Raw genomic sequence first — 25,371 nt, forward strand, 5'->3', positions numbered from 1 at the left:
GTAGACAGACTGTCAGCCACATCAAGTGGACAAATGTGGCTGTCCAAGGCCCGGGGGCATGCAACAAGGTCAAGGGTCATTATCTGCACAGAGGTGCACGTGACAGCAGCCAGTGGCTCTGACACAGGAGCAGCTCTCGTCATTATGTTAGCCGACCAATATGTCAAGCAATTCATTTAATCACAGATTAATCTGTCACTTACTTTATCGTTTGGTCTAAACATCAAAGAGAAAGTAAAAAGTGCCCATCATAATTCCCAAAAGCCTGGCTTGGTCCCAAAACACAGAAATGACGTAGTTTGCCACAACTTTAAAAACAGCTGCAGTTTAACAAGCAAACTTTGTTAGGGCTGGGAGAACGTGATGATTTGGATTAAAACGCCTGTCTTGGTCGCCACGACCACAGATTAAAATGATCTGATTTCCCGTGACAAAAAGGCAGTTTTGGTCGCCACAAAATCCACTGGAAATGTCCACAGGTAACCCTTCAACTGAGTTCTGTAATGGCAAAGCAGATGGAAATATCCCCGGGTGTCCCTTCAAATACCCTCTGTGTGACTTGAACGGTTGACTGTTTTGCAGCCCTGTTGGCTCCAATTCTCTCTCTTTACCTGTTTTTTTCTCTGTTTTTCAGTGCGGCTGATGCGACATCTCCTTCTTCATCAAAAGCATAACCAAAAAACAAAAACAAAGCCTTCCAATACTAATTTTGGCGTCAATCACCGGGTTAGCTTGATGTTGGAGTTTTATGGTAGAATGCTATTGGATCTTCTTTTTCTTTATTACAACATGATACTTCCTAAAATATGCATTAGAGTTTTCACTCCTTTTTGTATACACTTGAGGTAATCCAGAGCCGAGAGTGGCTCCATTATTTCACGCCAAGTCATCAGTGTGAAATATAAAAGTAAGACAATAAAAATAGAAAGAGAATGAGTCTGTTTGTTATATATTCAAGCGATGCAAATTATGCTTTAGCCTTTGTGTCATAATCCAGGCATTGCCTGGGTGTATAAGGGACATAACAAATAGACAGTAATGCCCTGAAAGACATTAACAGTAATGACCTTATTCATTTGACACCATTACAATTACCCAGCCCAGAGGCTCTGCAGCTCTCATCTCTCGCTCTCTCTCTCTCTCTCTCTCTCCCTTTTCAGTGTCTCTGTCTTCCTCTCAGTCATTCTCCCTCCAATGCTGCAGTTCAACTCAGTTTGATTCACAGCCGCTTATCATGCATACATCATCCCGGCAAGGCGGGTCCTCATCAGGTCGAACACACTGACGAGCATAAACACACACAAACGGACAATGGACACATTCATCTCTAAACACCTTTTGAGATTTGAGGATGTGCACAAAAGTACCGCAGCAAATTAGTACAAAACCTGGTAGGAGCTAATTAGCCACTGTTTTGCTGAGGGAGGTTAGAAGGGGAGAGAGCATGAGGGATGAGATGTGTTTAACAGATGATCTATACGCAGGGTGCTTCACAGTGATAACCCCCACCGAGAGGAATTATTGCTGTAAACAGAAGCTTGCATCTCATAAATGCATCTGCATTCATTTGACTTGACGGTGGGTCTCGCGGTGCCGTCTTTGGCAGCGGGCGATATCTCTCTCAGCAAGAACGGCATTGACTGCTGTCCATGGTCAAACTGAGAAGTATGAGTTAAGAGAGGAGAAGAAAGAGGTGAGACGCGGCTCGCCCATCTGGAGTGAAGGCAGAAAGCGCCTCGATGACCTCGGCGTTCGCCCCGGCAGAACGTCCATAATGCTGCGTCACGTACAATATAGCCGTAGAGAAGCGTTAGAGAAACCGCTGATGCTGGGCAGGCAGTGATTATGATCTGTCCTGCGAGAGTAATACCACTATAATGTTCAAGCTGCTCAAGGCTAACGTAGCTAACCATATGCTAAAGTACTAAGTTGGTTTCCTAACGAGGGCGCCTTTGAACCAACATTCAGTTTATGTTACAAACAACCCCCCTTCCGTTATGGTACATTGGCCTTGAGGGTATAATAGATGATAGGGAATGAGCTAGAAATCGTAGTTATGTGTGTGTGATTGCACAGTGTCCTTGTCACTATACAAGTTATTTATTCATTGTCATGGCTATTTATACAGTCAAATCTTGTATGAATTGAACCAATCACAATGTTTGGTTTAATCATCTCATCAATGCCTTCATATTTCATTAATCATACTTTCACTAACATCCGTTTGTAGACCTGATTATCCTGTTGGCTCGATAGATACTGAAGATGCTAGCGAAGCAACATGATACATAAAATATGCACAGCAGAAAAATTACAAGAGAAACAAACATAAAAAAAAAGTTTGGCATTTTTACATATCTCCAGCAGTCATCCACCTGTAACTGACTGTTGTTGCATGATGTAACAGTGATTCAGTCAATATATGTTCTCAAGCACCAAGTGATTGCTACGGTAACCACCCAGTGTTATCTGGTAATCATGACTGACAATGGCCTTACATTTGATGTACATGGTCTGAAATAACAAAGCCCTTCCCTGGCTGCAGAAACACTTCAGAAGTGGTCCTATTCTGTAGAGCTTCCGCTGAGTCCATTACTTGTGGGGTTTTTGCTGGCATAGCAACCTGAGCCTTTAAGGAGACGAGCGATCTTGCAAGATGGTAAGGGTGACGTGGAACACAATAGAAGGGCGATTGTGTTGTGTCAGGCGGTAAACAAAGCATAATTTCATGCATGTTTAGAGTCAGCTTACTGGCCTCTGACAGCCAAGATGGACAGGCGTAAAAATAACTCCCCCATAACACAAGAGTTTTAAATATAAGGCGCATGTCACCATGTTAACTACGGATGAAAGCGGTGTTTAAGCCTCCTCCAGAGAAACCACCCATCTTGACACGAGTGTGTCATATCTACTACTGCTTATTCTTTTCTGAAGCACCAGTTACCTTTCTGAAGGCCGAAGCTCACCTTAAACACAATTTCAGAGGTTATTTCAATAGTGCTCTTTTATAAATGAAAGATGGAAGCGCACTCAGGTTGGTATTAGTTCACCTGACTATAAGAGCTTACTGTTGATTATTATCCAGAGTGAACCGTTCGTCCTTGTCCCCAACCTTGACCCTCAGAGTTGATCCACAATACGCAGCTCCTTTCTTCAGTTTTTTTTTTTCCGTTCAGCCTGAATGGAGATGATGTTGCTGTATGTTCACTTTAAGTAACAAAGGAAAAAAGACATGTTAATTATCACCAGTTTAAGGAATGAGGTAAATAGCTTTTGTTATATTTGATTAAACCCGACCACAATGTCTTTTTACCATTTCAATAATATTTTTTGACTCTTGATCTAATCTGATAACAACAGGATTTCTCCTTCTTCTCCTGCTTGTTGCAGTTCAAAACGTGCATTACAGATATTTCTGGAGGCATTTAACAAATTTCTTGCTTTGACTGGTGTCATCAGATTAAAATATCTATTTATATTACAGCAAAATAATATCCAACAGCAAAATGAGCGCAGAGCCCAGTTTCACCCTGAACTGAATGTTTTAACAGAATATTTCTTTTACCACCGCTGAATAGGACATGTTTACATTTGTAAAATATGTATACAAGTGATATACAATACACTCAATTCATATTGATCGCTACTATTTATTTGGATATTATGCGCAATCCAGACTGCGTTAGATTCTTAAGTAAGGCTTGTCCAATTCTTTAAAAAGATATTTGCAAACCATCAAAGCTGTCTACACAAATGCACCCTTGGATGATTATAGCATGCTGGTTCTGGAAAGCTAAATACATAAATAACCCGAGGAAACAAAACATCAAAATTGGGCCAATTATTCACAACGCCTTGATTGCCTCTGTCATCCCAAAATTAGTCTGACAGATCCCTTTTTTTTTCTTCCGCAAAGTGAGCTAAATTTCTCAAAAGGTGCTAATGAGAGCTTCGTGGTCTAATTAAAGGATCACAGGGAGATCCTCTTGTGGATTTATACACGTTAATATTTGTTAAAATTACCATAAAATACAGGCGTGCGTGGCCCCTACTGTAAATGCATGAAGTTTTTTTGCATTGTTATGCAGCCTCACATACGATTCTTACTTACACTCACTTATTGTATTCAGGATGCAATCACGCATTCCATAATGGCTGTCCGTGCTTATCAGCTGTTGCTGCACAGCGTCAGATTAAGTTCTCATGAAATAATGAATCCATTTCCATATTTTCATCTCTGATGGATTCATCATACCTCACATTAACATGCTGCTGGCCAAACACACAGCTTCAATCTCAGACTAGTAGTAAATTGAAAGATAGCTTGTAGCTAGTTTCATTATTGTTCCTCACACTGTCGCTTGATATCCGAGGATCAGACTTTGTCTTAGATGCACTTGCCGACAAATTTAGGTAACTTTCAAAGTAGAGCATTGAAAAGTTAAGTTTGGAACCAACTTTTGCTTACAGCACTTTGACAGTCACTCAGATTGTTAAATATGACATCCTTGTCTGAGCACAAACAGATGTCAGCGAACAACTGTTCCACAGAGAATCATTCCGGCAGCCTTTACCTGAATGAGAGCATATGCACAAGGAACAAATAAGGTCCTTCAAAGTATCTATACTCTCTCTACAAACAGCTGTCCAGCAGCAGTGGCAGTGTCACTTGGATCACAGACATAACTATTAGATCCAATTTTCTAAAATCCAACAGAACCTGTTCAAACAGCGTGACAACGATGAAGATTAATTTTAAAGCTTAAAACAAAAGCAGTCCTTCCGTGACAGTGGCTCATAAATTACCAGTTTGAATAGACATGATGGCTCAGTTAACTATCAATCCAGTGGTATCACAACAATTATAGACTGCAGCAGAAACCTAATGACAAGCATCTGTGTAATTTCATTTATTTCCTATCACCGTTCATGCGTTTAGTTCTAAACTCGGTGATGAATTTGCCACGAGCCACGCTCCTCTCTGCAAGTTTACTCTATTTAAAAAAGGTCATAGGCTCCCATCGCTTAAAAGAAATCCATCACAAACAGTTTGCGGAGGCACACTGCAGCCCCGACTAAGCAAATACATCATTTTAAATGGAGTGTTTCTGGGAATTTTTCCTAACATATCAAAGCCAAATCCATTACGCCTGAATTGAATATGCGGGATAATTGTCTCCACATAGACATTGCCTAGCGCTCCGTCTCAAGTTTTGTTTTGCAGCTTGACTGCCACCAGGGGATCGTAACAATGTGCTCAAAAAAGAAAAGGAGATTTTTTTTTTCATGCTTTAAATGTGGTAATTAGCTGCAAAGTACTATCACATCAGAAGAAATAATAGTAGCTGGCTGATATTCTGATATTTCTGCATTGTGTTGCTATGAATTAAATAATTGAGTTTGAAGAGTTGGATATTTGTATGCGAAGAGTGTCCACCATTAAATTGTGTTCTCCGAATTGTTTCAGCTTTCTTTGTTCATGGAGGATATTACCTACGTATAGGCAGGTTGACGGGGCAAAATGTTTTGCGGTACCTTCCTCTGCACGACAGGCTGTGCGTTGCAAAGCCACGTGGGTGGGAGAGACAGGAAGCCGCTGTCAGTGATGTCGAACCTTTCAACACACGTAAGACGAATGCTCAACAAATGCACTGATTGTGGTGTGCACCTCTTCTGTTTAATGTAGGCTTACTCATGCTGTAGTTTTGTTAAATGCTTGCAAGTGCACCTGGTTTATAGGGATGACATTTTGTACCACGTTTGAAATTGTTTCAAATCATCATTAGCAACGAGCCTCCTCCACACACGGCTCACCTGCTGTTGTGAAAACATAATTGTGGATGAAAAAAAAATAAAAAAAAAAATCAAACGGACGCTTTTTTTTTTTTGGGCGGCTTTATAAAAACATTTTGCCGTGGAAGAGAGCCCACAGAGCAGACACATTAAGGGAGAGGGACAATCCAGAAGGTGTAGATGTGTGTGTGTGGGGGGGGACTGAAGCCAGCAGATTAAAGTAGCTCGTGAGTGAACACAAAGTGCTCCCTCCCGCTCACTGCAACCTTTACTCTGTCACTTTGTTAGGAAACACCACCAGCCTCTTACCTGGAGTCGTGCCAAACAGTATGGAAAGAGTCTGCAGATGGGAGCTTTTTTGTAGGAGTATTTTTGTATTCTCCATTTAGAACAGATGTTGTGATGTATTGTTACATAATGCCGGGCGGCTGTGGCTGAGGGAGTAGAGCCAGCATCTTGTTATTGGAAGGTCCCTGGTCCGATTCCCCTGGCCTGCATGTCGACGTGTCCTTGGGCAAGATGCAGAACTCCAGCACCTTGCACGGGTTTGAATGGACAACTGTTAGTCACTTTGGACAAAAGTGTCTGACAAATGTGAATGTAGGTAATTGTCTTGCAGTTTAGGACTTGGTTGCACGCAATCTGTCAAGTGCCACGAAACATTTTCGTTCATCGTATTCAAAAGTATAATTGGGTCCAGAGGCCTTAAATGTATTGATTATTGCAGTATTGATGTATCCTAATGCTGTCAATATTCAGGATGATATATCACGAATTGGTTGTTGAGCACATCATTCAAAATATTTTGAGAAGTGGGCCTGTGGATGTGGTCATTTTGTAGAAACTACTCATTGAATCTACAACAAAACGTGTCACATTGTGATGTATCATTATCTGGATATGAAATGACTATCAGGATATGAGATTTTTGGTCATATCGCACAGCCGCGTGATTGACAGTGTTCTCTGGGGAGGAGGAGGAGGTCTGGGAATGATTGGTACCGTGCCTACAGTTGTGCCTCGATTGTGTTTGTGTGCATCTGTTTTGTTGAGGCACGTGCGTTTGTGTGTATGTGATTATGTTTGCGTTCATGCCAATGTGCATATGCATTTTTATGGGTCCGTGCAGGTGGCCCCATGTGTCTGCCTGTGATTAATCTAATGGTGGGAAATTCAATCAGACCCTGCTGTTGAATCCACCCTGTGAAGATCCATCAGCAAAGCAGGGGACATTTACACAGCGGCAGCAGTCGGGGGGGGGGGGGTCACAGACAAAGGGGAGGAGGGACACACGGCTCTCTGGACTTCATTCGGAAGCTCCCATTCGAGCAGGCGCGAAGGCACGAAGTTAACAAAAAAACCAGTGAAAGTCAAAGCAGATCCGAGTGAACTAATGCATGTCATTTATTCATAATGTTCCCCGGCTTTGGTCATGCTTTGATCCTGGCAAATTAAAATAGGCCTCCCCTGTGCCGTCGTGTGGCATTTTCTCCCCTTTTTACCGCCGGTGCTTTTCCCCTACTTCATCTTCTGGTCTCCCATCTGTTAGAAATGGATAGAGTTGGAGAGAAAAAAGGGGGAAAAAAAGAAAAAAAAGGTTGAAGTAGGGGCAGTCAAGAGAGCTGTAGATCACTCTTCACAGAGCTCAGTTTATGATCATATTTTACAGCGCTGAGTATTATTGAATAAACCTTCATATTCTCTCAGATTCTTCTCCGCCATCGATTAAGTTTGCTCAACATAATGGAACTCGCTCAGCCAACGGAGCCATCTGTACGCATGGTATCCAATCTTGGTGTTGATGAGAAAAAGTGAAGAAATATAGTTTTTTCATAATTTTTGTATTATTTCATTTCATCCATGTGTGCACAGTTCACACCACTGAAAATCTTTGTTATCAACCACAGCATAAAGTGAGAGCACTGCGCTACGCCCAGTGTGTTTTATTTTCAGTTTTCTTTTGAACTCTGGAGCCAAATTGATTGTAATGGAGTGCATTGCCTTTTTGTCCGGGTACATGTTTAAAATGCACTCGACATTTAAATGGATCCGATAAAAGCGCATGCACTCCATTCTTAGAAATGGCGTGCATATTTTGTCGATGCCGTGTTTGGTATCTTACCTCCCTGTTCGTAACTATTATTCATTATTGAGGACATGTTTTTCCACACTCCGTTCTAAGCATCAGCACCAAATACCAGTTAAGTCATTATCATTCATCACTCTGCTTCATAGCTTTTTACCTCCTAATTTTTCTTTGCCTCTAAAGATACACAAAAAGGCTCCTCCAGTTCCTCCCTGCTTGAGTACTCTGGCGATCGTCGGGCGAGTCCCAGCCACTGATAATTAGCTTGCTTGTCAAGTGGACGCAGCTAGAGATGAACAGGCGGCTTTCTCCAAATGAAATGGAAGTGTAGCCATGGATATAGTTCTATGAAATTAACATCTCAGCCAATCAGTCAGCCCTGCTTCTTTGTGACTGCTTGAGTCGGCTGTGCTACACCGCTGAGAGATAGCCCGCCGGGGGCCGTGCTAGCCGGAATACAAGAGCCACAATTAAATCCTTGTGTCACTGCCATTAATGATGCTAATCTATTCATCTATCTGGAGATCTTCCGGCCTTGTCTCATTGAGTTGTGGACACTGCTTTGATCAGGCTGAGATACTGAGGGGCTCTGCACATGAAGGCAGCATAAGTCCAAAGCCTTTGCAAAGGGATGCTGCTGTTAGTTAGGGAAGATACACACTGGATCAGCATATCTAAATAGTTATTCTTAAGTGATAGAATTCATTTTTGATAGCCTTTTATTTTCAGTCTACCATGCTTTAAGGATACATTCAATAGTAGTAGTAGTCTAGTATTTCTACAATAATAAATGTATAAGAGTTGCATACTGTGTTTTCCAGAAAGTAGTGTATTATGAGCCAAATGTTTGGAGATGGGAACAAATCCGAAGATGCAGTCGAAGCATCCAGGGCCTTGAGTGGAATCCAGCTTGCGGTTATGCAAATGTATCCCTCCTCCGCTATAGGATTATTCAAATGAGTTTGTTTAAGACCCTTCTACTTTTTGTCTAAGCTTTTGTACAAGTCAGGGGGAAAACGGTAATTGAATTAAAAAGTGTGGGATTCATGAAGCTATCACGCAGGCGGCATCATACGGTACCATTCTTACAGGAGCTGTCAATCACCACTATGGGAAGCGGGAACGAGTGAGCTGAAAGGTGGGAAGAGGTGAAGGGAGACTCTATGAAGCAATGAGTAGCACCTGGGTCCCATTTATATCCCCCCCCCCGCCCGCTTTTTCCTTTTGGTGGTGATCTCTGGGGAAGAAACGCCTGAGTAGAGAAAAGTAAAGAGACGGGCATTGGGATGATGATGGGGGTGTAGGTACCACTTGTCTCATTAAGCTTCCCCTCACCTCTTTTCACACCCTTATTAAACGCCCAACCTGCGCTTGCAGAGACTGGATTTGCGGCCAGTTTAACAAAGCAGCCCTGCCAGGAACCTCTGAAGTGACTTAATTGCATTTGTTTTAATTTGCCTCGCATTAAAGCGGTGCGGGATTGCTCTCCAACCTTTTTTTCTTTTTTGAAAGGCTTCATGAAAGGAACCTCACAGCTTGGTCACAGTGGGGTTTTGGTTGCTCTGGACAACCTACAAAGTCTCTACCTGTCTAGGGAAACTCCACTCTTCTCCCGGGTGAGACACTGGGTAGCAGTCGGGGCATGCTTCGATTGAAGAACGTCTTTTATTAAGGATCTCCAAGTGAAAGAGGAGAAGATGTGGACTGTGGCCAAAGAATGCTGGCAGAAGGAAATATTCTACAAACCGGCGGTGCAGAGACACATTATAAATGTTTAAACACATTTCCACTGCCATTTCGTACTCTTAAGTGGGCATTTTAATTGCCCAGCTTCCTGCAGGACACTGGTGTATTATGAAATACTCATAGTTGCCGGTTGTTCTAGCTAAAACTAATACATTCTCACAATAAATACTAACTTTGTGAGTTCAGTTTTGGCTGTAATTGTTTGAGAGGGGTACTGATTCCACTTTATGGGTATTCTTGAGGCTGCAGACTGAATTATACGGCGTTATAAAGTGGATTGTTTCTCACATTGTGTTCATTCTGTCGCATTTTTTAAAGATCTAATGAAAACTATACATTACCATATGAATGTAATACCATTTTGAGGCACAATTGCGTCATTGTACCGTTTAAATAAAGCCGGCATTCTCTTCACTTTATCTGCAAAAGAATATGGTAATGCAAATGACAGTACGCAGGGAAAAACAGCATGTAACTTGTGTGAGTGAGAAACTTTTTTTGGCAACGGCGTCTCGGCTGCTGGTCGTCTAGCAGGGCCAGGTGTTGGAGAGGTACCTCCACCCCTGCTAATGTGCTACAAGCCTCCCTCCTGTGAGCTAGCTTAAAGTGTTTATCAGATTGTCACACATTTTCAGAGGATGAGGCGAGGGCGCATTCTCACGCAGCAGCGGGCGGGGTTGTTCATCACTCATGTTTTTGGTACATTATATGCCGTGTTCTGCAGCCACACACACAACACAAAGCGGACAGCAGGGGGGCAGATGTCGCTGTCGACAAGGAGGCTGCAAACAATGACGGGTCATTCTTGCAGGCGATGTAATTGCCAACTTTGCATCTGCTGCGAATTCTGCCGTGCAAGATGTTATTATCTATCTTTTGAAAATACAAATGTGCGGTTTAATCTACATCTGACTGAGATATCAGGCACAGTGGGAGCTGCATCCGGTCACATTCCAATTATAACGAGCGTTGTATGCATCTATACTTTTGTATGTTTTCTAGTTTACAGGTCTGAGATGTAGACAGTTTACAATCTTTTTGAACCCACTTCCTCTGTTGAACTCTCTGTCTTAGATGACCCCACCTAACGACAATTTGTCTTTTGAAGTTCTTGAATATGAGTGGCCATTGAAGGTCAAACTGAAGTAGCGCCGCATGACTTCCTCTCATCCTCCCTCCGCGGTTTCTCTTTAGAGTATAAAGGCACATGTCATTGCCGGGCCATGCTCACTGACTGGAATGGAGCCGCTGAACACTGGAATCTGCATTACCTGCATGCGCTCGTGTGTGCAGTTGCGTTAAAATGCATGCCAAGGTCAGTGTTACTCCCCTGTGTGCAGGGGTCAGTGTGAGGCAGAGGTTTCTCCTTCCTGCCCTGTTAGTGTGGGTGGCACTCAACCCATGAGGTCCAAAGTCTCGACTCTGACTGTAATTGCTAAATGCCCTGCAGATGTTTCGACAATATCTACCGAACATATTCATTTAGTCCGTAGATTAATAGCCAACTGCAGAAATGCACTCAAGTGTACAACCTCTTTTTTTCCCATTTTATTTTCTTTAGAGCCTCTCTGTGTTTAGATTGATGTGTACAATAAGAGAGCTGACACCAGGAGACCACTGTCTACTATCTGCAGTGTCATTACTGTGAAATTCACATAAACAGAGATTTTTCAGACAGGCAGCTGGGCCACCATTACGCAGATATACCAATCTGGCTCTTAATGATGGACGCGCAGATTACGTCTCCTCCAGCTTCCCTAAAAACATTCATCTCAGTGTAAATACCCGAGGTGGCTGAGTTCCACCTCAATTATAAAAGACAACTGCATTGTGTTCATTCATGCAAAAACAAAGAAAAGGTGAAGAGGGAAATTAAGTGGAGAGTTTCTCCTGAACTTCATTATTCTGAAAGAATGAAATGCTGCCCCTGAAGACAGTGTCATCATTGCCTGCTGAATGGGAGCCTGGCAACCTCTTGCCATAATTTAAAATTAACAGCAGGGACACTAATAACAGGAGGAGCAGTCGAAACAAAAACGTATTTTGCCTGGAAGAGCACGTTTGATGAGATGTGCCCAACAATTAAACCTTGGTGATTTCTGACTGTGATGGCTTTTCACACATCTTTGACTGTGACTCCAATTGATATTCAGCCAAATGCCTGTTCTCTCTCACATTAAGCTTGAACTGGTGAAGACAGTATAGCATGTGGTTCGCAAAACATTTTTTTAGTGGCATGCAACCACATTGAATCAAAGCGAGTTGAATAATAGTAAAACGCATGATAATCCATTGCTCTTAAGTATTTTCTGTTTTTGACTGGCTTAGTCTTTGAGATCACACAAAAGCTATTTTCCTGGATGCAGAGGAAACTTTGAATTCTATTGGTGTATTCCTAGCCTATAGCATAGAGCAGTTAAGTCTTGAGATCTTATGGCTGGTTACCAGGATTCTTGCTGCTGGTTGCCACATTCGCTCAAGCGTATCTGTCCGTGACAGCCTCTGTAAAATTTGCAACATGCAGCTTCTTCAGCTCCACGTGTATTTATTTAATACTCTTCTGCAGTCCTGGGTGTCCTTGATGAGACAGACCTATAAACATGTTGCTAGTGGCCAAAATCTGGACTCGCAGGGAGCTGTCATTTTATTTTCTTGGAAAACACTAGACTAGATAGTGTGTACCGTGATGCAACAATGCACTGCACAAGTCAGTGTTCCCATAGTCAAACTAATTGTCAGGTGTTCTACTTAAGCAGAAATAGAAAAAGATCTGTGTGAGCTGACTTCTCTGGATATCATCTGATGTACGTCTTATTAAAGAGACATGGAACATTATCATTAATTAGACTCACCCCCATTTGTTTTTTCCCCCCCACACGTGCTTATGCATCACACAACTGTGGTGAATTATTCCTGATATGCGGCCAGCTGTAGCCCAACATAAGCAGGACTTCCACATGGGCTACGTCACAGGCTGGCAGACTGCCAAACTGGAAGGAATGTGTGCCTTCATTTCCCCTGTTCATTTGCTTCTTCGTGCCCTTTTCCCCTCTGTGCTGGGCTAATCTGGCCTGACAGAGTGGGTGTAACATTACATAAACCCTGGAGCCATCCTGCCGCTTGGTAATTAACTCTGCTCATCAACCATCGCTGTATGAAGAGCGGCTTTTGTAACAGCGCCATACAGTAAGCCACTTAGGAATCTGTTCATGATCAAGAAAGCGAGAGGACTTTACAAGGAGCAACATTTATGATTACTTTAGTCTCACTTGGATATTTTACAACTCAGAAATGTCAAGCAAGTCGCTGCTATGCTTATGCACCTGACTTACCAATTATTGCAATCGACACTGAGGCTCTAGAGTAAATGCACCATTGTGAACCAGATTTTCAGTATTCCCCTATCCCCCCTCTTTGACTGTCAAGCTTCAAACAGCTGTGTTTCGTGAGCACAGAAGTCTACCTCCTTCCAGAGGGGGCTTGAGTAGGTGGATTATGAGAGCAGGAAAACAAACTTCAAAACAACCCTCCCTGTCGCAACGCTCACACAGACTGTTCCCGCACACTGTTTCCCCCCCTGCTGTTCAGAATCCAGTTACAGTAAAATAAAACACATTCAACGTCATGGCACTGCGGCTAGAAGCTGTTTTAATAGCTGATTAGTAATGCTATTGATGTCCACTAATGCATTCATTAAAGTATATACTTACACTGTATCTGTCGCTTTCCTGCCTTCTAGCACATGTCAAACTCCAACCAAAGAAGTCCAACTAGCTTTATATAGAGAATTTCAAGTCAGACAGGTCAAGTTATTTTGCCACGCTTGCTCCAAATTCCTCATTCGGATGTAAACACTCAGCGGAGGGCTTTAACCAAAAACTGGGGAATGAAATCAAAGTGCTGCCACTGGCTGTTAGAACTGAATCATTACCATTCGAACACACTGCCGTGGTGTTTCCTCCCCATTACCTAAAATGCCTGCAATGCTTGATGAGCTGACTCACAGCGATGACAACAGCATCATTAAACAACACACTGCAAACAAGCAATGCAGCCACAAGCCCTTCAGAACAGACAATGAACATGTGCTTGTAAGGGCTGAGTCAGCACAGTGACTGCAGCGAGTGTTGGCTGCTGTCCCAATGCTTCAGCTGAGGTAGCTCCTCAGGTAAAATGTGGTCGGAGCTGCCATGCCCGCGTCTGCATCTCTTTGGAAACACTCCAGGAGAGTGTGACTCAAACGGCCTCCACCTGACCTGCACAGACAGTCGCCCCTGGGCTCAATCCCCTCCATCAAACGTTCGTACATTCTGTGGCATTGCTACTTCTGGTAAAAAAAAAAAAAGCCCTGCATGGGTTAGGAGGTTTTAAGCCCAGTGTTTCACGCTGTTTGTCAGAGGGGCAGTTTAATGCCTCACACAGGTTAGAGATCAGATTACAGATATAAGTCGGCTTGTATCTTACGTTTGGCTGTGTTTAAAGGCTGGCTAGGTTTCTGGATTTGCCGGTCTGGCATACGTGCTTCAATCAGACTGATTCTGGGCCGGCCAAGTGAACCAGCATTTGTCAGGTGCACCACAGAGAATGTGGCTTGTTTGGAGATGGTATGATGTTAATGTTCTGTTGTGTTGCACTAGAGTTGAGAATTGGGCACACAGTGCCACTTCACTAAGACCGACATCCACACGAGTGGACCCATCTCAACACTAATGGGATGGTGCAGGTCATGCTGCAGCTCATTAGCGTTACATGCTGCTGCTCCTGTTTGCCCTGTTAGAATTACTGCATTAAGAGAAACTCAACACTTGTTCATCTGTTTGTTATCCTCTTTTCTTAACAAAGCTTTCATTGTGAAACATTTGCAAGGATGTGTTTGCTTGTAAGATTCACACAAGTGGGCCTCTTAAACTGCCGCCTCTGTCATCTTTTTTCCAGTTTCACCAAGCTGGAGTCTTATGTATAAAAACACAACACGTCACAGTTGACAGGATGGACTGTCCTGCTGCTGTCATTCATGGGGTCCTACTATGTAAATATTTTAAATTAAACAGTGGACTGATAGACTGGAGGGAACTTTATGTAATGAATTTATCAGTTGCTCGTGGGTGATTTGTGCTGAACATTTAAGAGCTTTTTCAAAGTCTCTAGTTTGACAGTGGTAGCATTAAACATTTATTGGCATGTCAAACAGCTATTGGCACTCAGGAGTAAAGTTGGCGGCTTAAAAATATTGAGCTGTGTACAGTTTAAAATGTTGACTGTAGTATGTTCTGTCACATTTATTCCCTCCAGTGTCTGCTTTTGGCTGCATTTTGGGCATTTAGGGCTTTTGGTTCGATACCATTTCCTCCTGTCATGAGGAGTAGGAAGGGAGGATTGGATGGAGAGTAAATTAGAGATTCCAAATTGAGATATAAATAGTGCTATCTTCAAGGAACTGAAGTGCATTAAAGAGCCCTTCATGCTTCACAGTAAATAGTAATTTGGACAATAATGTTCACTTTAAACACTGATGTATGGCCGAGTTGACATTATTGGGTCTGAGCATGTGGCAGCAGCGTGAACGCGTCTCGTAACTTTCAGTTTGTGCCCTTTAAAAAGCGGGCTTCACAGGGATCGATCACATAAAAAGAGTCACTTGTCTTGTACCTATCTGCATTTTGTCAAATGGTTGAAAAGGTTAAATTCATAGCTATTTTGTGCCTTAACCCGACCGATACAAGAGAGTGCGCTGCTGAAGACTGCTTTGCATGTAATACTTCACACTGTTATGCTTTCAATAGCCATGTTTGCTCCTTGTTCACATCGCAAGTTCAATCATAATTTAATTGAGGCGGTAATGGCAGAGCCCACATAACCTCCATACTCTGATTATCATAATGTGATTAAGCTATAAAGTGATGAAACATAATCACACTAACATGGAGTAGTTTGATTATGATGTCTTTTATTAACACCAGTCGAGACATGTGTATAATCTATGACATAATGACATTTCTCAAATTGTGATTTATATTTTAAGTTCGTACAGCTTGTTCAGATCAGACCTAATGGCTGATCTGTCCAAGATATACAGTACTATAGATTCAGCTAACGCACGCACACTTCAATCCGTGGTTTACACTCAATATAGATTACTCACATGTACCGGAAAATATCACTAACCATTCAGTGATGCATACATTGACCTTTCCTACCGTCAGCATAGCAAGATGACCTCAAACAAGCCTCAAGACTCCCCAGTCAAAAGAAGAGATGCTCTCGAGGCATAAACAATTCCGAGAAAACCATAATTGATCGTGTGTTTTATCAATAAAAGAACTGAATTTTCTTGTCAATAGACACAATGAAAGGGGATTCAACTCTGCTCTGGCTCTAAACTCACACATAGACATTCAAAGAAGAAGCCCATGGGACAGTTTCATCCTCTCTGGTATCCCAGAACACTCGTCTGACAGTCCCAAGACAGATCAAAGACTTTGTGAAAAAAGCCCATCTCAAACTCCCGATGGAGACGATGTGAAGAGGATCATTTTCCAACTCTGCTCACGGTCTTGGATTATGTTTGAACATGGCAATGATAGGTTGGGGTGATTAGTTCTTTCACTTCAAACACGAGGAACTATTCAGAAGCAAAGGCAAGGAAACAGGAGGCGTGCAACTCTGACTCGATGCCCGATGCCCACAGGAAATCAATTAAGTATGCAAAGTAATATATTCATTTAAACAATACCAACATGTCAGTGGACAGATTTTATGCCGGAGAACCGATTTACTGCGATTACTCCTCGGCTCTTCAAAACCATTCCACCTAATCAATAGAGACTGTGGCCTATGTATGCATAATGCTGTGATTTAAACGCCATTTTAAACATCGAAAAAAAAAAAACCATACACTCTGGGTTTAGAAATAAATATGGTGAATATCTTGCAAATTAGTCAAACCTCCTGTCATTTCTACAGCTCGGCAGCGGTGACAGTTCTTTCCTCTGAAGGATGACACTTGCTTTTTAACTCCTAGGCATGTTTGTGCTTACTGCCTCATGTTGATTTGGGGTCGGTGCTCACCGGTATAAGGCAGGTGCTAATGGCCCCCCTTAGTCCCTCTCATGCAAACCCAAGTTAGGCTAAATTAATATAATCGACACAATCTGCGATGGAAAGGCTCCCTCCCAAGGAACATCATGTTGTTAAACAAGTTGGACTCATTCAGTTCTCGCCGAGGAAGCGAGTCCTGCGCTGCTGCCCCCTAATTTGGTTTGCTCCGGTGTGTCCTCCACACCTGCTGGAGGTATTTATGTAGACTGTTGAGCTGAAGTGAACTGAATTGGCAGCAGTCAAATCATCCCCGTTTTATCTGGAAATAGTTAATTTCTATAGGGAACAGACCGAAGCTACAAGTAATGTCTGACTTTGCTCTCGTTAGTGTAATTGAATAAGTCTTGTTCTAATACTTCTCCAGGGTGTGCTCCCTGATTAATCTTTATGAAACAGTCAAAGCACATTGTAATTCCCACATAATGGTTTGACTAAAGTTTTCTGTTTGTAAATCTAGTGCTGTAAATTGTGATAATACTACTATAGCATGCATGTTTGTCAGGTGTCAGTCAGATCTGCCTCAGCCATTGTGCTCTTAGCCATTGACTATTTGCAACTGTGGGGACACTTACCATGATGGTATTGACACATCTGTGAATCGTCAGGCAATGTCAACACATGTTTCATCTTAAAGAAGATCCTTCCTTTAAGACTTGCCATGTTTGGAGCCTTGCAGAGCCTTGAGCAATGCTCAGCCTGTCTGTAACCCTGAAGTTTAAAAAGGTGTCCATAGCTGTGAGGTCGCACGAAACAAGCAGTCTGACATGTCTGCCACTGCCATTTATACATTTTACATAAGCACGATTTTGTTACATATGATATTTTATGTGACATTCAAGCAGTCCCAGGGAGAGGTTGAATTAATGACTAAACGCCCCCTCCTCTCTCTGATCGTACGTGGCCACATTAATGGCAGTGAATCATGTTGTTGACGGTAAATCTATTCATAAAAAAACAGCTATTAAAGAGGCGCGCGGCTTGTACTTTTTAAAACACTGTGTCCCTCCTGCATTTATTTATTAGCTTTATCCAGTGCAGTGCTCATTTGCAGGCCGGTCAGCTTTTATAGCTCAACACTGTCAGCCTCTTTAGGGTTTTTATCAGACCTTTGCACGGCGGCCATAAGAGGAAACTGACCGCCTTGTACATGTTTATTGACTGGAAGGCAGAGTTCAAAAGACAGAGAAGAGATAACTGACTGCCGTATACATCCTGGTATGCACAGCGGCCTTGATACGCGGCTTCTGTCTGCAAAATTCAACACATGCTGCCACTTCTCGAGACAAGAGCCCCTGTGATCAAGTTATGAAATAAAAAAAATAGTCTCAGAATTTTCCCTTAAGGTGTGCTCGGCTTGGAATCATCTGAAAGCTTTTTCAGATGATTACCCTTAACAACCAGATGACTGCACGCAGAAAGACAAATGTATCTTGTCTTGGTGTTTAGAATACAGTTATCGATTTGTGTCTGTACATTTGATATTTACTTCCTTCTCTGCTCTCTCGTCATCATTAGTACTACTGCCATTTCTTTGCTCTCTCAGCCTTCGCACGAAATCAATGGCCCCATGCGACAAGTCCAGACACAATTTCTTGGAAAGTTTGAAAGTCATTTTGGAAGAATTAGGATGAGGGCAGATAACGCGCTTTGAATGAAATTAGATAAAAACTGAATTATATGGTGTCATTGTTTCTACCAGGAGGTGGCATTTCCTTTTGACCTTCATTCTAAGTGCATTTAAATGAGCTGCCCTTTGCATTTGCGTATAACAGGTTGACTTCCACTGTGTTATATTTGCTTCTATTTGTACAGGATTCCTCCTTTTTTCTACTCTGGTGATGCTTCTACATGTGTTCGAGCAGTTGAAATCGCATTTTCCTGGAAACTTTACCTGCCAGCTAGGGGTGTGAAGTACTTCTGTGAGTCATGGTGATTGCGCTTGACTTTTGAATGTCTTTACTTAATGCTTCTGAGAACCCCTGACCCCTGGCAGGTTTGCTGGCCTACAGAAACCCTGGCGACTGCTTACAGAGTTCTGTATGCCCTGCTGTGTACGTAATCCATAAAGTCTTCTAACTAGGGCTGCACAATATGGATTTTTTAACCACAATCAATAACTGATAATTACCGGCTTCTCGTGGCCTTTGACATTTAAAAGATGTTAATAATCTGTGAAGCTCAGGATGAGGAAGGCTCAGATGTAGTGAGCAAAGATGGATGATTTAACATTCCATATCTGCAATAAGATTTGATGCGTTGAACTTCAAAGACGTTTCCCTCCTCTCTGAACCCTTGAGGATCATGTGTGCAAGTCCATTCATCACTCCACTTTACAGTAGCCCAGATGAACCAAACACCGTATCTACAATGGGCTTGTTCAGTTGGTTACAATCTGTAAACTCACGGCTAGATACAACTAACTCCTACACCATTGAATTACTTTATTTTAGTATTTGAGTTCAGTCTGTCATCTGCTCTTAATTAACTATTGCTACAACCCCTTAACAAATGACTCCTTCCAACAAAGACTCCCCCTTTATAAATCACATCAGGTGAACAAAGGATGCTTCACCACCCAGCTGGTATCTCCACCAACTCTGGCTCACCGGCATCTGATCCGTTTCCAGCTCATCTTGTACATGTTGCCACCCTCAAATATGATACACGACCATCCTCCCGCGGCCTGAATTACTGGAGGGGATTTTTTGCTGTTGGTGTTTTCATAGAGGCCAGAGATGAGATTTTATACTGCCATTCTTTTTGTCTTTGTTGATATTATAGATACCTCGTATTTCAGTGTGTTCGCATTCAGCGCAGAGACAGTATCATAAAGCACCGTTGCTGTAGGTGACAGAGGCTTAGGTGTCCATGCGCTGATGTGTGTTGCGCTTGTGTCACTTTGATTATGATGAAGGAGGCACTGCAGATGAACAAGCAGCCCACAATTATAAACATCTAATAATAGCTGTCCTTGGGTGATGTTTCGCTCTCCCGCGGACCCATGCTATCCATTTAAATGAGCACGTCGCATTGATTGATTCTGACTGTGATCGCTTGCTGTATGCAGAAACTTCTCTGTCCATACACAGTCCTCAGAATGAGGGTGTCCCTGGTATGCAACAGTTTTGAGCATTTCTAGTAAATGTGTTTTCACAAGTTTTTCTTAGAATTCAGACTTAGAACTCAACTCAGAAACATTCCTCCTGTCATCTTCTGTTCCGTGATGAGTTTGCCTGACTCTGCAGGACGTTTCAAAAGTCTTCAAAAGTGTCTCTGCTCTGTTTGAACCGGTGTGCAGAGATTAAGGTTTCTGCAGTAATGATCACTCTGAGAAGGGTCACAGAGAGGGCTTCAGAGGTCGCAGCAGTCACAGAACACAAACAGGCTAAAGCGCTGACAGAAACTAGGAGCCACGTACTACTAGCTCAGTGCAGACACTCACGCATAAACACAGATGCTCACATGTTATTAGCACATAATTGCGCGCTAATTGTGATTAATCAGGGACACATTTAGAAGTGTGTGCACGTACACCTGTGAGTGTGTAGCTTCATTGCCTGAGGCTAGACAGCCAATGGGGAAGGTCACAGTCAAGGTGTTTGTATGGGGCCTGAAGGGAAGGCTAAAAGGGGTTGGATCAGGGGCCCACGGGGCCTAATTGAGCACTGCAATGACAGGGCAAGTGAGGAGGGAACAGAGCAAAGGAGCGTTTACTCTCAGGCCACCCATTTTAGAGGCGGTGTGATCAGACGGGCTGATAAGAGCAAACAGAATAGTCTGGTTGAAATAGGCAGAGGGTCTTATCAACACTCTGAGGGGAGGAGGGAGGACGAGACAGAGAGGGGAAAGAATTCAGTACAGATCATTTTTGTTAGCCACGGAAGGAAATGCGGCTTTCTAGTAGTGTCTATGGTTAACCACGCAATAAGTGATGCACCAAGCAAACATACATTACTAGGGATTGAGCAATATGTGTTTTTTCATGGACAAATACCAATGCTGATTATTGGTAGCCAAGGACACCGAAATATTTAAATTGGGACTAATAGATGTTTGCAATAAGAATTGGTATCCTGGTTTCAAAATTTAGAAAAAGCTGTACTGACGCAACATTTTCTACATTTCCACTGATAGTATTGTGAATGGGCTCTTGGTGCTATTGATCCAACTAACGACTGCTGTCCCACTTTGCATCTTCCTTTGAATAAGTCGCGGACATGTTTTTGAGCAAGAGGCCTCGTTTCATGTTCAAAACATCGAATGACACATTGAATGAGACGAGCGTCTTGTTATTTCTAGATATCCACTTGAGTTAAGGCACACTGAAGCAGCAAACAGGTCATACAGTACCAGCTGAGACTGCCAGATTTATTGTGACATGTGCCTCATTTCAAATGCATTCAGTGCCTGAATACATGGGCCGACCTGTTGGTTATTAAACATGTGCACCAGCGCTGAAATGTCATTCACCTGTCAGTGCACTGCGTTCATATTTGACAATATTTTCATTGGGACTGCACAAGATCTCAGCCCTATGTGTGTAACTAGGGCAGTCTAAATGCCTTCCACAGAGTTTAGTGTGCTCTAGCTGAGCCGACACATTGACCTTACAGGGTATTTCTACTAATCTTCCAACTCCCCACTGGTTTTATTGCTCAAGCTCAGACTGCCAGACCAGGCTACAGTACCTGTTAGGAAGCAGGGTCAATAATTCAAGGTAATCAAAGAGTCCCCCCACGGAAAACAACTTCAGAAAAACAACTCAGACTTTTCCTTCAGATTAAATCTCTGTTTGTTTCAGAGCATTGATCGCCATTAACAGAAACTTAATGTTCCTGTATTTAATCAGTTGAGGAAGGGAAGGCCTTGCATTTAAAACATTCCCTTGTTCTTCGGAAACATGTTCGGAAATATTCAACAGACGTCATCGAAATATTCAACAGACATCATCACAGAATCATCCTCAGCATTCTCAGTGTTTCTCGCAGTGTCGTTCAGAAAATGTGTTCAATTCATTCCAGTCGTAGTGTATAAAAATGGCCCACCATTCAGCCTTAATGTTTGTAACTAATACCCTTATGTGACACAAGCTTTTTCTTAATCTTCTTAATCCTTAATTGTGTGCAAAGCTGTACCAAACTATGACAATGAACTTCGCTGGGTTTCTTGTTCCTTCTAGATGAGTGGGAGAGGTGGTTTAAGGGAGGGACTGTTAAACAAATAAAGCGTTATGTTTCTCACATCACTGTGGGAGTATTTGTACAATAATTTCATTTATTTGGTTGACGGCGCATGCGACAATTAGGTTTGTCACACACTGACAGTTTAATTATTGTATGAAAGTAGACAGAAGACAAAAATGGTCTTCGACTAGGGCGGTTCCACAGCAGCCATATGAAAGCAGGACTGCACGGCTGCTGGACTATCATTCTACAAAGTTAATTTCTCCAGACAATAAGCCCCAAGCATTTTTAGCACACTTTGGAGCGGCTATGATTCAGATTTCTTTGAGGATGTCTCAGCTGTCTGGCCAAGTCAAATTTATGCTGAATAGTAGGTCTTTCATGGGCAGATACCACTTAGTCAAAGCCTATTTTTCTTGCCCCCTTGCTGAACAAATATGCAATATTCAACACAGATCTTATGCACGGTCACTAAGAAATTATGATCTTTAAATATCCATCCAGGCTTCCTGCACAAGGAAGTCAAGTACAACAGGTTATGCAGAAATCACACTCTCAGCCAACATAAAGGACGAGTGCAGCTGTGGTCGGTTTTATGGACCGGCTCTGAGGTGACTGGTTAAGTGAGGGTTCTCAAAAAAAATGGCGCCTGGCAGTAAGAGATTACGCTAAGGGTTGTTTTGAATTCCAACTAGGTGTCCATGCCAATTATAATCAAAGCCGGGGACTAGCATGTGTCATTACGGGCCACACCAGTCCAGACCGTATGATTAATGACTGTTCAAATGTGGACGTGGGAACAATGACATTGATAGATGTCACTTTGCCAATGATGCTTTTAACTCACTCTGAAATGGATTTGGTGGAGTGCATGACTAACTGTGTCTCTGTCCCTCTCTGTTTCGCTCTCTCTCTCTTTCTCTCTGTCTCAATGCTGCTGTTCTTCTACACCAGGTAAGACAAGTTTAAACATTTTCCACACATTCACACACATTCAGTATGAAACTACAATGCAGATGGTCTGAGCAAAAAAAAAAAAAAAGCTCCAGTTTCCTGGTACTGCTGCAGAGGAAGACATCACTGTATATGCTTTTGGGCTTTTTCCATCCCACTGGCCTGCAAAAATCCACACACTCACCAAGACAGCACTGCTGTCTTCCCTGCTGATATGGCTTTGAAAGCTGAATGGAATCACATTGGCCCACTTTGTCATAATCCCACACTAAGCCACGACACTGAGGGGCGGGGGGGGGGGTGGGGGCTTCAAGCCTCTGCCCCATATGTGCACATAATTACATTTTTGAATGCCTCAAAAGCAATGTTAGTCGTTTCTCTGTTTATAATGAGATGCACACAGCCTTGGGAGCAAGGACGGATTGGAAAACAGATGCTTCTGTACATTATAGAGGAAAGCAGGCCAGTATGAGTGAACGTTGGCTGGCTGCCTCTGGTTTACCCCATGTGGTAAAGCAAGCAGCTGTTTTGGTTTTGGACTACATGTCATGTGGTCGACTAAGATGAAAATAAGTAAACAAAAAAAAAATGAAGTTCCACAGGAGGTCTGATCTAAGACATGTTTGCAGTTTTGCAGTCTTTGCAGTTCTTGGTTGAGATGTTGATGTTTTTCACTCGAGCGCAGCGGCAGCTCACTCCAGTGGGGACCGAGCCTGAGCCCATATTAAGAGGAACACATTCACGAGGAAAGGTGTTCATGTTACTCCTCGCTATGGATTAAGGGCTCATTGAATGGGCCTTGGACTCTTAATTGAGATGGCAAAGCTAGAGGGACTCCCGAATCCTGCTTAAGCTAACATGCATTAGCATTGGAGATAGAGAGGAACGAAGGAAATGAGGTGCGGTGGGCAGTGAGACGTGGTAACATGGAGGGGCGGAAGACTCGGAGAGGGATTAGATAAAGTGGTATTTACTGGGGGGAATATTGACCAGGGTAAGAATGGATTGTGGGAGATGAGTATTCAGAGCTTGCATGAATCAACTATGAAAATGATAGAGAAAGCCTGAAATAGGAAGGGATAGATCAGTGCCGGAGCATAGAGCAAGACAGTGAGGTGGAGGGAGGCAGAGAGAGATGGGAGCTAGTGGAGTGTGACGACTGTGGATTTCTCTATCAGTATTCTGTCTCTGTGACTGAGCTCCGGGGGCTTCAGGCGGCCATGTTCTCTGTTCTACTTGGACTCTCTTGTGCATACACATGTGCATACACATATATGCAATAAGTATGCAAGCAAACCCCCATCACACCCCCACAAACCCAAGTTGAATACACACTTTTTTTTTTTTTATTATACCATTCTTGTCTCAAAGTTCAGCAGCCAGAGTGACATCCAAGTTGTTCTCAAGCTACTTTCTTTTCCCAGTGTGCATAAACCCAGAAGCACACTCTGGTGAAATTCCATGTTTTTAGGATTATGCCAATTCAAGGCTGCTAGCTAAAATCATAAATAATCTGGTGGGTGAAGACATAGTGCCGGCTGCCTCGTGGATTATCACGGCGATCGGATCTTGTGTTCCATGTGGATGCTGTTGTGAAAGTCTTTACCATTTGGCTCCACGATACCTCTCTTTTCAGAATACCTAGGATCACGAGGGAAAAAAAAAAAAAAAACATGTCGGCAATTCTCCCCTTTCGCTAAGAAGGGTCCGGAGATTATGGCACATGCTACCTTGGAGCTTGCTCTTCACGCTGACAATGAGCTGAACTGTTGACTCTAAAAAAATAACCAGAAAATTGTGTATTCATGGACAATATTTTTTAACCTGCACCATGTTTTATTTTCATATATCAATAACTCCAGTCCCATCATAAATTCATATTTATATTTTCAACAGTCTAACTGATTTTGTGCTTTGGACTTAGGGACTTAACAGTCTCATGAAAAGCTGGCTCCCAACAATCAACTGTGTATACTTAGCAAATCACTGAACTCGTAATTTATGTGATTCAGTTTCTTTTTTTGTCCTATATGTCACCCTCCTCACAGAGAATCACTATACACAATGAGAATGCAGTTGCTGTTGTTGTGTCTTGTTTAATTGCTTATTTTGTGCAGTCTGTAATGTCTGCCACCAGGGTTTTATTAATCAAATTCAATAAAACAAAAGATGTAGCGCGGGATCGTGGGAGTTGTTCTCTTCTTAAAGTTTTATTTATGCAACCGTTAGAGATATTTGTTCACTTCCTCCCTCACTCTCCCGATGTGACGTCTGAGTTTTCACAAAAAGTTACAGCCAGGCTACCAAATGGAATGCAGCATTAAACTGACTTAAATTATACATTTGTTGCGGGTCATTATTGGATATGTCTAGGATTATTTAGTACACAATTCTTCAAAATATACAACTAGGGTGTGGTCATTTCTAGACATTTTAATGCAGAAATGTGACACATTGTATCCCTGGTGGGGATCTTGTCTAAGTTTGATTATTCATCAGTGGGAGCATTTT

The 25,371-nt window shown here is 42.5% G+C and overlaps 1 protein-coding gene across 4 annotated transcripts in view; it reads left to right on the forward strand.

Moving 5' to 3' along the window:
- The window catches only part of grid1a (glutamate receptor, ionotropic, delta 1a), a 293,479-nt gene that overhangs the window by 125,731 nt on the left and 142,377 nt on the right, over window positions 1–25,371 (forward strand). Inside the window, exon 1 of one of the 4 annotated variants that reach the window (XM_037124755.1) lies at window positions 22,831–22,860. The exons of the other annotated variants lie outside the window; for them this stretch is intronic. The gene's annotated coding sequence lies outside the window, so the exon portion shown is untranslated. Of the gene's footprint in view, window positions 1–22,830; window positions 22,861–25,371 lie in introns of those variants that run through there. 4 annotated transcript variants of the gene reach the window in all.

The sequence above is a fragment of the Acanthopagrus latus genome, chromosome 15, assembly GCF_904848185.1.
Source record: "Acanthopagrus latus isolate v.2019 chromosome 15, fAcaLat1.1, whole genome shotgun sequence".
Taxonomy (NCBI): domain Eukaryota; kingdom Metazoa; phylum Chordata; class Actinopteri; order Spariformes; family Sparidae; genus Acanthopagrus; species Acanthopagrus latus.